The sequence below is a fragment of the Hippocampus comes genome, unplaced genomic scaffold, assembly GCF_001891065.2.
Source record: "Hippocampus comes isolate QL1 unplaced genomic scaffold, H_comes_QL1_v1.1 scaffold48, whole genome shotgun sequence".
NCBI lineage: Eukaryota > Metazoa > Chordata > Actinopteri > Syngnathiformes > Syngnathidae > Hippocampus > Hippocampus comes.
The window spans coordinates 1,114,273-1,120,084 of NW_017808403.1; the positions used below are offsets into that span (position 1 = coordinate 1,114,273).

The window sequence follows — 5,812 nt, forward strand, 5'->3', positions numbered from 1 at the left end:
GGTCCAAACTATAGGCCGTTTGCGGCTCGACGTCCATTTTTCACCGCCCACTGGCATATACCTGGACTTAAAAATGACGTTTGACATGATGTGCAAAGCTAGTTAAAAAAAGGTTTGGAGATGGTCAGAGTAGGAATGAAGAATGTTGAGAAAAAGAGGCGGCGCTTCTAATACTAAAGCGATGTATTCCTTAAACTGTAGAGCTTTTCTCGTTTTTCCAATTTACAAAGAAATGATTTTGTCCAATTCTTGTAGGCTAAAATAAATTTCTCTCTCCAACACTGTGGTGAATAAAGATCATTCAACTTGAGAAGCAAAAATAATTTCTTCCGCTTCATACTTTGTGTCAAGTTCCACTTGAAGATCACGTTATTGATCCTCAAGTCAGTGTCATCGACGACGGTTTCCTCTTGACGTGGTTCTGAATGTGGCGATGGGATTCGGCTCCTCTTCAATGCAGCGAGTAACTATGTATTTGTTTGTTGTCGAGTTCATTTGACACACCGCTGCATAACAGCTTTCCATTGCTAGTCTCGACTGGATCCCCCCCCCACCGATACAATACAATACAGTCGAGACGAGCAACCTTTCACGAAAAGCTGTTATGCAGCGGTGTATCAAATGAACTCGACGACAAACAAATAGTTACTTCCTCGCTTGAGTTCCGCATGTCTGCTAAACTATTTTGCCCTGCCCATGCAGCGGGTTTACTACCTCTCCCTGGAGTTCTACATGGGGCGGACCCTGCAGAACACCATGGTCAACCTGGCCTTGGAGAACGCTTGCGACGAGGCCACTTACCAGGTGAGGCCGCGGATCATGGGAAGGCGCGGGCTGGCTAATGACGCTCTTGTGCCTGCGGTGCCCTTGTGCAGCTCGGCCTCGACATGGAGGAGCTGCAGGACATCGAGGAAGATGCGGGTCTGGGCAACGGCGGTCTGGGTCGTCTGGCCGGTGAGAGGCCGCCTCTTGTCTTTGTCGCCCTCATGTTTGGGGAACTTGTTCTCACCTCTGCGCCCCACCTGTTTGTCTTCAGCTTTAATTATTTTGTTTCTGCAACACCTTCCTCCGATAAAATGAAGCTGTATGCTTTGTCTTATTGTCATACTTCTGCAAGGCCAAACAAACCAAGTAATTGCTATTCCAAGATTCGTTGCATTCTGTTCCTGCTCGCTTGATTGATTAGAAATAAACTGATTCTTTGGAAGGAGTCGTGTCTAAATAAGATTATTTTTGTTAAAGGGGAGGTCAAGTTAAAAACAAAATAATAATCATCAAGGTGTTCTCTGCACCTCGACTCTTGGTTGGGTATTCTGAGTGATATTGCAGAATATAAATTAAAAAAAAAAATCCACTCCTTTTTATTCATTTCAGAGGCCAGCCACTTTACCTTGTACTCGGAGAGGGTGCCCGTCGGGATAGAGAAGTGAGAAAAAAAATGGAGCAACTAAGGTCCAATGGAACCCTTACTTGTAAGGAATAGGGGCCGGGGGCGCTTTGCGAATAGCAAAGATCCACAAAAAACTGATGGCCGCAGAAAAGCATTGAAGAAAAACAAAATCACCCCCAAAAAAATCTTCCATTCATTATGCATTTTGTATGAAAAATGGGGCGTGGGGTGAAAAAAAAAAGAGAATCCATGGGTGCTGAACCAGAAGTATGCGCGTCCACTGTAGTGTATAATGCCCTCATATGTGGGCAAGGAGAGCCACTGTTGCATTTACAACCGATGACTGAAAAATGCCCGGGGGCGCTTTGCGCACAGCAAAGATCCACATAAAACTGATGGCCGCAGAAATGCATTGAAGAAAAACAAAATCACCCCCCAAAAAATCTTCCATTCATTACGCATTTTACATGAAAAATGGGGCAGGAGGTGAAAAAAAAAAAAAAAGAATCCATGGGTGCTGAACCAGAAGTATGCGGGTCCACTGTAGTGTATAATGCCCTCATATGTGGGCAAGGAGAGCCACTGTTGCATTTACAACCGATGACTGAAAAATGTGTCAAATGCGCAAAAAACAAAGTGAAAGCACTCCTCAGGCACTGCAGTCGGCCATAACTCACCAATCCATTCCAGCCCCTGACATCACTCACTCGGCCACACCCCTTAAAGACATACACCCAACACACAAATACTGTCATACATACCGTATTTTTAAAACCAGTGCATTTTATACACACACACACACACACACACACACACACACACACACACACACACACACACACACACACTACACAATTCCTCCCCAAAAAAAGAGAAGATGGATGAACAGCGGTCCATGACTCTGTGCGGGCCGACTGTGATGCGCATTTTAAATGAAATCAAAGAATTGACTTTGCTGCGTTTACACAGGTGGAGGAAGCCGACGACTGGCTCCGTTACGGTAATCCCTGGGAGAAGGCTCGCCCCGAGTACATGCGCCCGGTCCACTTCTACGGACGGGTGGAGCACACGGCCGATGGCGTCAAATGGGTCGACACGCAGGCAAGTGCTACGAGGCCCTGGGCGTGATCAATGTTCGGAAGTCTTTAAATTCGATTAAAAGAAGTAAGGGGAAAAAAACCAACCCTTTGGAATTCCTTCCACCCGGTTTCAGTCCCGCGCTGTGCTGACCCCTAAAAGGGTGAACTTCCTGTAAACTGGATTTAAAGGAAATGTGCTTTTCATTCTTGGCATCCCCACTAGAGTAAAAACGCAGTTCTGATTCAAATCGCCTTTTTGGAACAAGGCGTAAGTGGCAAAAACCATCTTTTTTTTTTTAACAATCTCAGGCCTCTTGCCGTCGACTGAAAATGACATCACAGTTGCTCAGGTAGCAACCAGTCACGGCTCAGCGCAAGACCGTCACATGACCACATGACTCGGAAAACAGTCGAGAGCCGAGCGTACGCCCATCTCCAAGACACTTGCGCTTTAGAATTGAGCCGTATTTTACTCGGCAAGTCCGGAAGATGGTTCGTGGAAGCCCATTGGGGTGATTTCTGGCTGCTTTGTTCATTTTGAAAAGCAAATTCTTCGCTTCCTGTCACCAATGTCTCTCATGAAACACGAATGCCACCTCATGGCAGAGAAATTACCGCAACACATCTGACTTAATATTTTCGCCATCTTTGAAGCGTATCTTCGTAACATCAAAGAACTTCACGCGTTACTATAAAATTTCCGTATCAATGAATTAGAGGGTATGACCATATTTGTATGGGGTCATCATATCTGTCCACTTTTATGTTCGTTAAGAAGCATAGGAAAAAATTGCTAGTATCTCTCGAGTGAAGGGAACGCGTGTTCTCTTTTTGATCAAGGTGGTCCTGGCTCTTCCCTATGACACGCCAGTGCCGGGCTACCGAAACAACATCGTCAACACCATGCGGTTGTGGTCTGCCAAGGCCCCGTGTGACTTCAACCTCCAAGACTGTGAGTAGCGTCTCGTCCCTCAGCCGTCACGCGGACTCCAGTCGGATACGGGTGATGTTTTGTCGTCGTCAGTTAACGTCGGCGGCTACATCCAAGCGGTGCTCGATAGGAACCTGGCCGAGAACATCTCCAGGGTTCTCTACCCAAACGACAATGTGAGTGAATTGCCGCATTTTATGCTTGCCGATTTTGGGGGAAAATCATTTGGGGCCTGTTTTCAAAAGTCTTTTGAAATGAGTCTTGAAACGGTCACAGCATTTCATGCGTCAACTCTTTTGCACCGTTGAGTTCTTTGAAGGCAAGGAGCTGCGTCTGAAGCAGGAGTATTTTGTGGTGGCCGCCACGCTCCAGGACATCGTCCGCCGATTCAAAGCGTCCAAGTTCGGCTCCACCGAGTTTGTGCGCTTGGATTTGTCGGCCCTTCCTGACAAGGTCGGTACGTCCGAGGCGGACTTGACTCGGTCGCGACCGCCGCGTGAGGCGCGTTGTTCACGGAATTTGGTTTCCGCCCCCTTCGGGTAGGTGGCCATCCAGCTGAACGACACCCATCCCGCTTTGGCCATCCCCGAGCTGATGAGGATACTGGTGGACACGGAGAAGCTCCCGTGGGACAAGGTTTGTCAAGGCCGCACTTTGGATGATTTTGTGAGCTAGCGTGCTTAGACGCCGCCGATGTGTGGACCAAGGCCTGGGACATCGTGGTGCGTACTTGCGCCTACACCAACCACACCGTGCTGCCCGAGGCCCTGGAGCGCTGGCCCGTGGATCTCTTCCAAAACCTGCTGCCCCGCCACCTGGAGATCGTCTACGAGATCAACAGGAGGCATCTGGAGGTAATTCCCGTGCGCCGCCTGCCGCACGACGACGTCGAACTTGACGCCGTGCGCTCGCTCGCTCGCAGCGCGTGGCCAAGCTGTACCCCGACGATGCCGCGCGCGTGCGCCGCATGTCGCTCATCGAGGAGGGCGACGTCAAGAAGATCAACATGGCTCACCTGTGCATCGTGGGCTCGCACGCCGTCAACGGAGTGGCTCGCATCCACTCGGAAATCATCAAAAACACCGTGTAAGCTCGCCCTGCGTACACTCGTCGGTTTGCACGGCCGCACGCGCTCGCTCGCTCATGTCGCTCGTGTGACTCTTGTGCAGCTTCAAGGACTTCCACGACATGGATCCTCACAAGTTTCAGAACAAGACCAACGGCATCACGCCCAGGCGCTGGCTTCTCATGTGCAACCCTGGGTTGGCCGATGTCATCGCAGACGATGTCATCGCAGAGGCTTGTTAGGCCTTGGAGGAAGATACACAAATACAACCACTGACAGTTGGCTCGAAATAAGACAAAAGGACACCAAATGGGCAATATATATGACTTTGTTTCAGCAAAATTATTTTCCTTTACAACAGGAACATTTAATGCTTTTTAAAATTGTTGTATTTATGCTACCTAGACCTCAGGAATGAAAAGTATTTTGACCTGACCTCGGTCATAGCCAGTTCTCCACTCGGGCTGAATTCAGCGAATTCAAAAGACAATTTTCACAAATTCTGCATTTATGAAGGAAAAACCAACTCGACTCAAGTGTATTTCTGGAGCACTTAAACAATCACCGCTGTATACAAAGTGCTGTACATGGAGCAAATATCACAGAGACAACAATAAATGACGGCCGGGTCAAAATTGTTCAGGCCTTGTATGACAAGGTTTGCCATCCCCCAATTTCATATGCTGGAAAAAGCCTGACATTTGAGGAAACGAGGTTCCTTCTGATCTGCAGCGAATCGGCGACGACTACATCCGGGACCTGGACCAGCTGAAGGGGCTCCTGGAGTTTGCGGACGACGACGCCTTCATCCGAGACGTCGCCAAAGTGAAACAGGTGAGATGGGAAGCCGCGGCGCCAGGTCATCGCTCGGCCGGCAGATACTGAAGCCGATACCGAACCTCTCGACGGCAGGAGAACAAGATGAAGTTCGCCGCCCACCTGGAGGAGCGCTACGGCGTGAAGATCAACCCCGGCTCCATGTTCGACGTGCAGGTGAAGAGGATCCACGAATACAAGAGGCAGCTGCTCAACTGCCTGCACATCATCACGCTCTACAACCGTGAGTCCGTCCTCTGACGAGTACCTTAAGGAGGAGAAGAAAAAAAGAAAAATCTTTCGAAACGACGTGACCCCGCCGTGTTTGTTTTTGCAATGCAGGCATCAGGAAGGAGCCCAACAAGGCTTGGACCCCGAGGACCGTCATGATCGGGGGGAAGGTGACTCGAGATGCTTTCAAATATATTCAATATGAAATAGTCAAACTGTGCGCTTCATTGAGACTCTGCGAGAAAAAAAAAAAAAAAATCACCTCTCGCACTTGCAGATCCACAGCCTGAAATGAATTT

The 5,812-nt window shown here is 48.8% G+C and overlaps 1 pseudogene; it reads left to right on the forward strand.

Moving 5' to 3' along the window:
• Nucleotides 1-696: 696 nt before the first annotated feature.
• The window catches only part of LOC109508314 (glycogen phosphorylase, muscle form-like), a 13,239-nt pseudogene continuing 8,123 nt past the window's right edge, over nucleotides 697-5,812 (forward strand).